Source organism: Rousettus aegyptiacus, unplaced genomic scaffold (assembly GCF_014176215.1).
Source record: "Rousettus aegyptiacus isolate mRouAeg1 unplaced genomic scaffold, mRouAeg1.p scaffold_m13_p_16, whole genome shotgun sequence".
Lineage (NCBI taxonomy): Eukaryota > Metazoa > Chordata > Mammalia > Chiroptera > Pteropodidae > Rousettus > Rousettus aegyptiacus.
Window position 1 is genome coordinate 48,609,696 of NW_023416291.1, and position 12,605 is coordinate 48,622,300.

General features: G+C 39.5%; 1 long non-coding RNA gene across 1 annotated transcript in view; it reads left to right on the top strand.

Annotated features, from left to right (window-relative positions):
* Positions 1–12,605, top strand: part of LOC107515599 — a 14,738-nt gene continuing 2,133 nt past the window's right edge. Inside the window, exons 1-2 of the long non-coding RNA XR_001598046.2 lie at positions 1–121; positions 10,328–10,393. This is a non-coding gene — a long non-coding RNA (uncharacterized LOC107515599). The remainder of the gene's footprint in view (positions 122–10,327; positions 10,394–12,605) is intronic.

The following is a 12,605-nucleotide window of genomic DNA, read 5'->3' on the forward strand; positions in this document are numbered from 1 at the left end:
AAAGCAGAGAAAACCAAGCAGTCACAGCGGCTTCCAAAATAGGAGCTCACATGTACAACTGGCAAGAGGTATTTTGCAGAGCCCAGTGGAGAAAATGGAAGCCTCACAGGCAATACAACAGGTAATGACTCTGTACTTTAAACGGACTTCGTGCGGTTGGTAGAAGTAAAAACCAATCATTTTCTACAGAGCGTTAAATAAGCCTTCTCCTAAAGGCAAACGGCATTCAGGCACAGACAGGGGTGGGAACAGAGGAGTAGGGAACACACACAAGACTCAGCAGGGCTCAGCAACAGAAGAAAAGTAGGTGCCAGGCAGAATCAGAAGCAGTGATCACAACCTCTCTCTGGTAAGGGTTTTCTCAGATTCCTAGAGATACGGAAATAAGCATCTCATGGTATATTATACATATATATATAATTATATGTATGTGTATATGTATTTTAGTGGTTTCTACTTGTACGTAACCATGTACTTGCGATTGGGACAGATTCTTCATCATAGGATGCACTTCTCAGTATTGTTTGTGCACGTCGTGCGCAGCGCACCTCTAGGGGGCGCCATTCACATAGACTACGCTGGACAGACCAGATAGATGCTGAATGCGCTTGCTTAAAACTGCGTTTCAGCTGCTCTCGTGAATGCAGGACCTATCTCTTTAGCCTTTCTCGTATGAGCTGTGTGTGTGTGTGTGTGTGTGTGTGTGTGTCCTCTAGTTATCATCTCAGAAAGACCTTTTTTTTTTCACTACTTGATTTAATATTCCATCCAACCTCAGCTAAGCTCCACTTTCGCACCCAATTATATTGCCTGCAAAGCACCGTCTACTACCTGAAATGATCTTGTTTATTTGTTTATGGTTATTTTCCTTTTCCTGCTCCATGAGAACACACATCTTCTGCGAATAAGCTGTAGTTACAGAAAAGTGTCTAGCACGTAATGGTACTCAGCAAATATTTGTTGGGTAAAATAAATGAATATAATAGCTCATAATGTCTTGAAGATTAAATGAGATAATGAAAGTAATCTATCTGGCACAAAGTGTCTGGAGCTTACTAAGTAATCTTTCACTGACCTGTCTGTTTGTTTGTTCATTTCTTTATTTCTAACATTCTAATCACTCCTTTACCTGTAAGCTTGACTCCTTTGCCCTCTTTTGCTTCATTATGCTTGCCTGGAAAAATTCCCGCACTGGTTAAATCCAGCTTTTTACACACTCCTGAGTGCTGCTGGAGAAAATACCACCTCGCTGCTCGGTGTATCTTCAGAGTCACGGCTGTTAAACCCAAGTAGGGCCCTTGAGCAGCCCAGAAATCCAGGTACATTTCCCTGGTTCGTGTTCTCTCTCCCGCCCTTCCTAAATGATTTTTAAATTTCTTCTTTCTCCTGGAACCACCACCATCTTGTCCCCCTTCTGCCTCTCAGTTGATAACCTCATTCTGTTGAAAAAATAAAAGCGATCAGAAGAATTCCATGAACTCCACTAAGACATTTGCTTGTCTGTCTCTGTCTGGGTAGGAACATGCTTGGTGGTGGGGTTGAGGTCGCTATTCACAGGGCCCAGCTCTTGGGGCTTCGTGCTCTCCAGTCCTTGTCTTTAGATACAGTTCTTAATCATTTTATCTTCAAATCTGTGTATTGTAAGTAAAGTCCCAGAGGACAATGGAGCATGCTGCAGAGGCCTGGAACCCGGGTCCTGCCCCAGGTTGCATGTCACCACCTCCAGACCTCTCCTGATCTCAGGCCTGAGCATATCTCAGAGGGATTGTCATATTTCGGGAGTCACGCATTGTGATGATTTATTTTATGTGTCAACTTGGCTAGGCCACGGTGCATCAGACATTATTCTAGGAGTTTCCGTGAGCGTGTTCTTAGATGAGATTAGCATTTAATTTGGTGAACTTGGAGTAAAGCAGGTTGCCTCCTATATTGTGGGTGGGCCTCCTTCTATCAACGGAAAGCCAGAATAGAACAAAAGACTAACCTTCCCTGAGCAAGAGGAAAATCTGCCAGCAGACAGCCATAGGACTTTGTATTAGTCAGGGTTCTCCAGCGGAACAGATCGAGTAGAATACATAGAGATATATAACAGGAGCTTTCTTATAGGAATTGGCTCACGTGATTATGGAGACTGAGGAGACCCGTGATGTATGGTCTGTAAGCTGGAGAACCAGGAAGGCTGATGATCTGAAGTCCAAGGCCTGAAAACCAGCTCCAATGTTCAATGTCTGAGCACAAGAGAAGATGCATGTCCCAGCTCAGGCAGGGAGAGTGAATTCGCACTTCCTCTGCTTTTTTATTCTATTCGGATCCTCAAGGAATCAGATGTTCCCCGCCCATATTGCTGAGGGCAATCTCGTTCACTCAGTCGACTGATTCAGATCATAATCCCTTCTGAAGACGCCTCACAGACATGCCAAGAAATGATGTTTTACCAGTTAGCTGAGTGTTCCCTAGCCCTGTTAAGTTGACACACAAGAGTAATCATCACAGATTTGAACTGCAGTATTGGCTCTTTCTCGGTCTTCAGCCTCCTGGATGGGCTATTCTGCAGATTTTAGACTTGCGGTAAATACATAAGCTTATCCCTTTAAATAAATATTTTTATATTTTATGTATACACATACACATAAACATTCTATTGGTTCAGTTTCTCTGGAGAACCCTGACTAATATACTTGTCCACCATGAGTCAGAGTAGCCATATCCTAGGAAGCAGAGAGTGACTTCTCTGCTCTTGGCCAGGGCTCAAAATTGTTCACTTGAGCCCCAAATTATGTCATGATCTGTCCCATGTATTCTCTGTCTTCCTTTTCGTTTTATAGATGACCTTCCATCCTAGGATAACTCCTCCACTTGTGCGCTAGACAGCACTTTTTTCTCATCTGGTCAAGGACGTTGCTTCCACGATTCTCTCTACCTTTCCCTGCGTGATTCCCCTCCTCCTACTGAATCATACCATCGTCAGGCCAATTTGCTGTAATTTCTCTCATTCTTTGAAAACAATCCTATTCTGATTCCATATACCCCTTTGTTCACACCTGATTTTTCCACTGGCCTAACGGTCAAAGATTCTCAATAGAATAGTTTATATTGGCTGTCTCCAATTCCTCCCTTAATGTAGAATTACGTGACTGGCACGAGGGCTTATTTAGTTATTCCACTAGCCTCTGGAGTGCTAGGAGGTTTCTATAGCCACTCGCACTCTGTCCAACGCTGATGGCTGTCTCTTTAACATGCTTGCTGACATTCTGTACTTGTACCCTGAGGCAGTCAGGGGCAGCAAGTAAAAAGGGACAGTGAACCCTTACACTAGACATCCTACAATTGCCAATGCTACAAGAAGCACAGTGACAGGCATGTAACAGCTATCATCCTTAGCCAAGCAGACAGCATACCTCATCTATACATATAATAGAATTTGGTAACTTTTCTGAAGTAGTCTAGAATGTCAAATCTTCATTTCCTTTATTTCCTGAAGTAAAGGAGAAATAAGGCGATTATTCCTATGTCTGTAACAAATAGCAAACTATCAGGGTCTCTGTTCAGTTGGCATATCAGTGCTTTCTAAAAAGATGTCTGTTAAATGAATTCACCTTTTCATTGAGATAAATACAGTGAACAGCTGGAAATAATCTCCTACCGGAATAACTAATATTTATACTTTTGTCTTTAAAGATGATGTTGGTTTCTTTTTTTCCCCCTGCATGCTCAGAGACCTAAAGCTATAATTGCTTTTGGACTGGAGTCTTTTTATCGAGTGTTTTATAATAAAGTATTTATTCTGGGGAGCCACATGCCCCAAATCTTCAGGTCTCTGAGTTCATATTTATCATTTCTTTTATACTGGAGAATAGAAGAAATAAAAGTACAGGAAGGCAGACTAGCCTAGCTAAAAGCGGGATGAATACATGGAAAACTACAGGAGAACATGAAAGAAAATGAGGCAATGAGCAAAAAGTCATCCAGTAACATAAAACCCAGAGGACAAATACGCACATGTCCTCAGAGGACAAACGAATATTTGACAGCATCAGTAATAAAAGCATCTATATTTAGTTAGAAAATTCCTGTTCCTGTCTTTCCCATCTCTCTGTATCCGAAGACTGTCACTTTTTTATTATGTTGTTGTTATTTCTTAATTTGATGACTTAACATCTTATTCCCAACATCCTATAACACTCTCTATATACGTTTTTCTTTTCAATAGACTTTATTTTAGATTCTCAGCATAACTGAATGGAAGGTACGAAAGTTTCCCATGTAAGCCCTGCCTGACACATGAATACCCTCCCCGGTTATCAACACCCTTCGCCAGACTGCTACATTTATTACAACTGAAGAATCTATTTGACACCTCATTATCACCTAAAGTCCATTAGAAGTCCAGGGCTTCTTATTTTGCCATCTGGCCGATGCTATCTTCTCTAAAAAATTAGCTTTAATGGTCCCCTGTTTGGACATTCTGATCATTTGCACTTTTAAAATTATATATGACTTTCTGTGAATAGCTTATAGCTAATCTTATGCACATTTCTGATTATTTCCTTACTAGAAAATGTATTGAAATAAAATTTCTGAATCAAAAAGTATAAACTTTTTAAGGCTTTAGAAATGTATTTGTAAATTATTCCCCTGAAAGGCTGCATAAATTTGTAGTCCTCTGAGAAGGTTTTGAGAGTCGTCAGACAATATTTAAGCCATCATTTATTAATATATTTTAGGAATTAATAGGATCAGGTATAAGAAAGACACCAATATATAGGAGAAAAGAAAATTGAGATGGAGGGAAAGTGGGCAATGACATCAAATGAGTACTAAGCCTTCCATTAATAGCACAGTTAATTGGTCTTCGGGTTATAGAGAACACGGGCCGTGTATGCTGTTTATGAATTTATTGCATTCTTGAATTCTCGTGAAGACCTTTTCTCTTAACGCTCCTATCTCGTAATATCATAATGATCAAAACGTAGTTTTCCTGGAAGCAAGAACATGAGCGCTCACTCTTAAATTTGACTCTTAAGAAACCATACTCTGAGAATCTCCCACAGTTCTCCTTTCAGATCTTCTCCATCAGTACTGAAGCTATTCAGATAAGATGATGTTTAAGAGTCCATTTAGCTTTTGGCCAACAGTCATTTGCTGTTGGAATTCAGTGGAGATTCTGCTATAACATAATCCTTTCCTTAGTGTGGGAGAAATTGGACAATTATCAATTTGGGGATGATTTATAGAGAGAGCTACCAGAGAGCTAGCGCCTGCTAGCTTTGTAATAATATGGCTGTCACGGGGACAAAATGTCCCTTTCATCTACTTGAAATTTACTTTGTTTTACTTTTTCTTTCTCTTGGTCCAGGTTGAAATCTTATAATAAACAGAAAAAGAAAAAATAAGAGTGATATACAATGTTGAGAACTGTTTCTGCCTTTTCATTAATAGCTCTTTTCAGTCTTCCTAATTTTTTGATACATGTTCACTGCAGAAGTGTGTAAACATTTTTGGCTTCAGCTTTGATCTGGATATTACAGAAGAAAGATAAAGGGGAAAAAAGTATTAATCCATAATTGGAAACCCTTCACTGATGGAAAAATTCACAAGTCTGGGACTCAGTACCACACATGAAGCGTAGTAGAGAGAACTTGATGTCTGCGTGTTATTTGTGAGTCTGTCTGTGTGCAGCCACCTGACGCGAGCTCTTGGTTTCTTTGATAATGAAGAAAAAGTGACAATGTGTGTATTCACTGAAATCGCAATACCATTCAATTTTTTACCTTCTTTCTAGATAACATCTATAATTTTATAAGTTCTCAGGCTATGCCAATTCATATTCAGCCTGAATATTGAACAGTTCTAATTGTTGCTAAGCACTTATATAAAAAGATAACTCATGCTAACCCAGTAGTTAGCCACCACTGTACACTTCCGAGAATAATTAACTGATCTTGCCATCACAGACAGCGTGCCCTCTGAAATACTGGTAACACCTTTCTTTAAGACCTGGCATTGTTCGCTTTTCACAAGGACAACATGACCAGTTAGAAAGTGGCTAGCAATAATAAATCTACCAGATGCAGGTTTGCTTTATTATTTTGTAGGATGCATCACTTCCCTTAAACCAGGCTGCTAGGGCGATCTCTTTTTTTAAAAACTTCTTTAAGCTGTGAAGGCAAAGAAGTAACTAAAACCAGCAGGCCTGTTTTTAGAAGAGCGAAACACACAAGAACAATTTGAGAGGAAAGTTACAAAAAAACAAAACAAAACAAAACAAAACAAACCAGAAAAATGTTAATAGGATAATAGTTGATGCTCTCCCTTTCTAAATAGACAAAACATTCACACTGAACAAGAAGCCCGGCGGTAAGCGACCAGTTTATGTCCAATTGAACTTTTGAACTAAATGTTTACATTTCAGCCATTGCATATTTAATTGGAATGTTAGACATAAGAATTTGTGGGCAAATACTTTCAAAATGCTATTCATTTGCCTCCAAAGAAAATAGTGAAAATGACATAAGAAATATGACAACATATTTATTTTATGAAACATTAAAATGAAGTTCGTTGCTGGGAAAATCACTTAGAAACAGTAGTAAAGGAACTGAGAAAGTTGTTTTTTATATTTTTATGAAAAAATGTGTGTGTATATACATATACACACATACATACATATATATATACACATATATATATATATATATAAAGTATTTTGTAACCTTTTGTTGTTAAACCCCTCAAATGTTTATCTAACCCCACCTGTATGGTTTTCTGTCTCTCCTTCTTCTCCCTCTTTGCCATATAGGTCAGCTTAGCCTACTTGCTTCTTCTTTATCTCTTAGCTCTATTCATTCTGTGGGTTTTGCATCACATGCAGAAAACAGGCAAATATGTGATAATACTTGAGGTGGAGATTAGGGCTCACGATGTGAGTTAATAAAAACATTCTCTTTAGGGCGTAAGGAGTCTATAAGCTAAATTAACACACGACATTTATCCTTAGTCATCTAAAAACTCTTACTTTAGCATAATAAATATGGTACCACGCTTGGGTAGCACACTTTGCTGTAAAGTCTGGGTATGATGCGACTATTGTTTGGTTTGCTTCATTTGCTCAGCATCTGTGCTCAGATGGGGCTAGGCTCACCTGTGAGGGGTTGTTGGAAGTGACCGCCTTGTGATCATTGGGGGTGGGACTTTTCTCTGTTCAACGTAAGTTCATTCGTGTACACCATAGGTTTTACCATCTTTACTTTTGTACGTTTATGACAATACAGACTAGCTGAAAAATAGTATTTTTTCACTTACCATCTCAGAAACATGACTTCCATTTTAAGAAATTGAATTTCGTAGATCCCATTTATGTTGTTACGGTGGGAGTTACCTTATATTGCCCTTATTTGTAAACATATGTAAATACACCTTATATGGAAACAACACATGCTTGTTGTAAAGTATTCAAGGTGTATGGAAAGGCAAAAGAAGAAAGTAAACGCTTCACTCCCAATCTTATCACCTGAATAAAATTGGTATGAACACCTGAACATTAGTCCATGCTTCTCTCTCTAATACATATGACTTTATATTTCAAAGAATAAAAAATTCGTTAAAGAACATCCTCGTACATAAAATAAGTATTATAAAATAAATAAGGCATGAGCATGTAATGTACAAACACGCGAAATTTTTCAAAAGTAGATCTTAAGAGTTCTCATCACGAGGAGAATTTTTCTTTATTGTTTCTATATGAGATGTTGGGTTTTAACGGCATGTATCACGACAACCATTCTACAATATATATAACTCAAACCGTCATGCCGTACACCTTAAACTTATACAGTGATGTGTGTCAATTGTTTCTCAATAAAACTGGAAAAAAAAAAGTATCTGAAATAGACATCCTAGAAAGTCTTAGCCAGCCCACGAGGTAATAAACTTCCACCACAGGTTGTCCTCTTAAGGACCAGTCTTTCTGTGTGAGCATCAGACAAAACTAGAGCAATGGGATCTAAATTTATAGTTTGCTGCTCATCTCAATAAATCTTTTAAGCTCTTAGTATAAAACTACAAAATAAGGAGCATGGAGAATACTTCTTTCAAAAGTACTCCTTTAAGAGTAAAATTATTCTTACTTTTAAGAGCCTCAATGGATAGTAACAATCGAGATTCTCATGCTTAGGAATCAGCAAATGAGCTCAACTGCAGCTCTTAGAAAACAGAGCTTGGCCTGGGGCATTTTTGGCCTGTGTGTTAAATTCCCTATACGTTCACCTAAACCTGCCTCTGTGGTTTCCTGTCCGTTTGTTCCGGCATGTTCTCCCTGGCATGTGAAGTGGTGTTGAGTCAGGATAGGGTGATCATAGATTATTTACCCCTTGTTTGTAATCCTTATAGAATTTAATGACCCCCTATGGAGGCAAAGGTGAATAAAGTCAGTTATGTCATGGAGGGCAAGAGGATGCCAGGTTCATTTTTAAAAAGGCAATTTAGGGGACAATGAGGAGAACGGCGACTTTGAACCCAGACAACTGAGCCTCAAATCCTGGCTCTGCTACTGGCAAGCTGTGGACATGTATAAATAATCCAATTGTATAAGCCTCATTTCCTCCTCTCTAAAATGAGGATAACACCGCATTAAGTTGTCGAGATAATTAACTGAAGCAACAAATATTAAAATTTAATTTAATTTTAATGAACGTTAAAATTCCTAGTTCATCTTAACTCCTTTCCCTTTCTTTAGATTTCTGATTACCCTTAAGAAAGAACTATGACAAATCATCAGTGAGAAACAAATCAGATTACCCAGAAGGTCAGGTAGGATCCAGAAAAATCCACATCTTTCACCTCCTGATCTATTTCTTCGTCCTCTGGGACATATTCTTTCTTTTAAAGGCCAATGTACTATCCTTTAGTCACTCTTAGGAGTAAGTCTCTGTCTAACTTACGAGTTAAAAAGATGGCATTTAGGTTCACAGCATGGAAGAGGAAGAAGTCTTTTGTGGTTCTCTCAGCCACTGAACCTAACAGTTTCTTAGGAAAATGATTCATTGTGTCCTAATGGGTAAAAGTCATTCATGCCTATCTGCTCCTGTTCAGGAAATGAAGGTCCTAGACCATTAAATAAGAGGCAAGGAAGCTAACTGGAGTCCGGACAATGTGATTAGCAGCAGGTTAAAGACGCCGAAGGGAAGAAAACGCAGGGCTTTCAAGTGCCTGAGCGGTGACAGTCATGGTCTTGCTGGGTTTTGGTGAGAACACCCAGGTAGCCAGTTTTAAACAACTTTTCGTAGACAAGTCCAGGTGATATTTTTGAGATGACAAACACAAGATCTTATTTCTATATCAGAACTTAAAAAAACCCAACAAGAAAAAAAAATATATTTCGAGAAGGTAGGTTTATCAGTGAGAAGTTAATTCACAGGATAAAGGTGAGTGTGCAAAGACTGTGGCAAGTGTAGGGAATTATTTTGTCCTTTACATCAGGGGTCCCCAAGCCCCAAGCCACAGGTTGGTACCAGTCTGTGGCCCGTCAGGAACCAGGCCGCAGAACGGGAGGTGAGAGGCCGGAGAGCGAGAGAATCTCATCTGAATTTGCATCTGCACCAGCATCACTGCCTGAGCTCCGCCTCAGATCATCAGGCATTGGATTCTCACAGGAGCGCCAGTCCCTGGTGCCAGACAGGTTGGGGTCCGTTGCCATGAACACCTTTTATTAATTGTACTCTCATCTGTTCAATTCTGACCTTTAGAAGTTCGGAACTGCAGAGTCAGTCTCTAACAGAGGTGGTGGAGGCAGTAATGGCGATTCCAATGAATAGTTTTAACACTTCTAGCTCAGGGACTCTGTTGGGAGCGTTTCATACCTGAGCTCGTTTAGTCTTCACAACGTTTAACAGTGATAGTACAATAGCTACTATTGATTACAGGCTTCTCAAGTACAGAAACTGTGCTAAGCCTTCCACGCACACAATCTCCTTTAATTTTCATTTAAATCCTATGAATTAGTATCATTTTTCTACTTTATAGATACAGGGACTCATTTTCACAAGCGGTAAGTAACTTAGCAGAGGCGCAAATGTATTCTGTGTATTTACATACTTTATAACTGGTGCAACTGAGATTTATATGCACATCTATGTGATGACCAGCCTAAACCCAGTTTTTATTATATTGCATTATTCAGATATATTTTATTATTCCCTTTGCTATTAATCATAGATATTTTTTATTTGGGGCCTAACCAATGTATCAGGCATTGCATAAGACACTTTATTATGTTGTTTTGATTAAAGCTCATAGTTGCCTGTATTCTGTTTTTATTCCTATTTAATAGGTAAAGATACTGAGGTTCAGAGAAATGAGTCCCTCGGACCCAGGTTACACATCAGCTGAATGACTGGTAAGATACTGATCCAAGCCTGTGCTGGTGATTCCTCGAGACGCCAACCCACCCAACCTGCAGACCCACCCTAGCTGTTTCCATACAAGTGTCTTAGCTCAGCTCATGCTGCAGACTAAAATCTCCCAAAGGTTCACAAACCCCGAGCAAACAACATCTGGCTTCCCTGTAGCCCATACTTCTTGCCGAGCAGCCTCAAGCCCAGCATGAGTGGCAGCCATCTGCAGATTGCTTTGTGGCTCATGTCAGGTGGCCCAAGGTAGGGCATAGGCTACAGTTAAACTTGGCCCTTCCAGGAGGCCCTAGGGCTGGCACACCTAGTAGCCGCCTTCAGACCAAACCAGAGCACCACCCAGCTTCCTCCGTGAGAGAACCACTCTAAGGGAAGGCTTAGCACCAGAGTCCCACGGAAGCAAATCCTGTTCCATAGGGTCAGCCCGCGCACAATGGCTCCTCCACTTTAGTCAGGGCCATCCCGAGGGTCAGTCCGTCCCACTGACTTGTAAACAGCAATCGTGGCTCAACTACAACGGGAGGGCACACACAAGCCACACAAGGAGACACACTGGAGCACCTGGCTCAGATGACCCAGAGGGCCCCAAAGAACATCTACTACATGAAGCCTCGCTACTCAGACTGTGAGACTTAGCAGGTCTACCTTGTACATAGAAGCAAACACAGGGAGGCCAGCCAAAATGAGGAGACAAAGAAACACGTCCCCAATGAAAGAGCAGAACAAAGCGTCAGAAAAAGAACTAAACAAAATGAAGACACGCAATCTACTAGATTCAGAGTCCAAAACACTGGTTATAAGGATGCTCAGTGATTTCAGTGAGCACTTCAACAAAGAGATGGGAAACATAAAAATGGAGAGGCAAAAGATAAAAAAGAACCAGTCAGAAATGAAAAATACAATAACCGAAATGAAGAATGTATTCGATGGATCAAAAGTTGAAGGGTCTTGGAGCCCTCTCTTTGAACTGAAAATATCAAGATAGTGCCCAATCTTCCTGCCTCTGTTGTGTTTACCTTAGGCGCTTGGCTCCTGCTTGTTGGAGAGATATATCGCATTTTATTTTCTGTCAGATAAGGATGATTAGCTAGACACAGATGCCACACCGATATCGAGTGGATTTATTATAAAGTGTAGAGCAAACGGTTCTGTCAGGTCACCATACGTAGCCCCAGGGAATGAATCCATCTGCTTCCATTCGATCTCGTTTCTATGTAATTCACTTTTTATTGTTCTTATTGCTTATTGTTTGTCCACCTCCTGCCCCTGACTCCCCACTTTGCAGAAGGCAAACATCAAAGGAGCAGGGATCTTTTTCACTGCAGTATCCCAGGCTCTTAGACTAGTTCCTAGTACACAGCAGGTATTCAGAATAAAATAATCCTCATCTACATTATTCACCATTTAATCATTTTAGTTTCTCTTTGTGTATTTCTCAGCTTTTTTTTTTTTATTTAGTGTTTTATTATCCATAGTAATGGACAATATAGCTAGCAGGAATAATTTAACCACTAAAGCTCAATTTAACACCTCTTCCTAAATTAAATATTTTAAAATAATTATGAGGAGTAATGAGGCTAACTCTTTATAATTTCATCTCCATTTATTTCCCTTAGCCATGCTTTGTGGAGGTGCCATGGAACAAGGAATCAAGTCAGACACAAGGAGAGAATGGGAAAAAAGTTAATCAGATCATGAACGATGGAGAGGTGGTTGAACATAAATAGTTTTAACTCACTAAGAAGTCTCCGTGGAAGAAATTATTATTCATAATAATCTTCTAAAACCATTAATCCCCTTTTGAATGACTTCTATCTACCCACCCATTCAAATTTCTTAGTTTTCAATTATTAAGAACATTCAGTCATTTCTCATTAGGGAAAATAAATTGCTTCTACTGGGTTCAATAGTTTGAGCCCCAAATCAGTTTGTACAGTTTAACTATACTCATCTACCAGCAACCATAAAATTTGTGATATTGACAATTATTGCACGTTTGCTAATATAAGTGCAATTGTGAAAAGTAATGGAATAAAATACTTTTCCACGTATTTCTATTTGCCCTTCTCGGAGAGGTCCTCTCTCCCCACTTTAGCCACTAAAGTTAAACCTTGAAATTGCCCTAGTGAAAGTGAAAATACACATTGCTTTTAAATAAAAAGTCATTCTTCAGCTTAGATTTTTTGTTTGTTTGTTTGG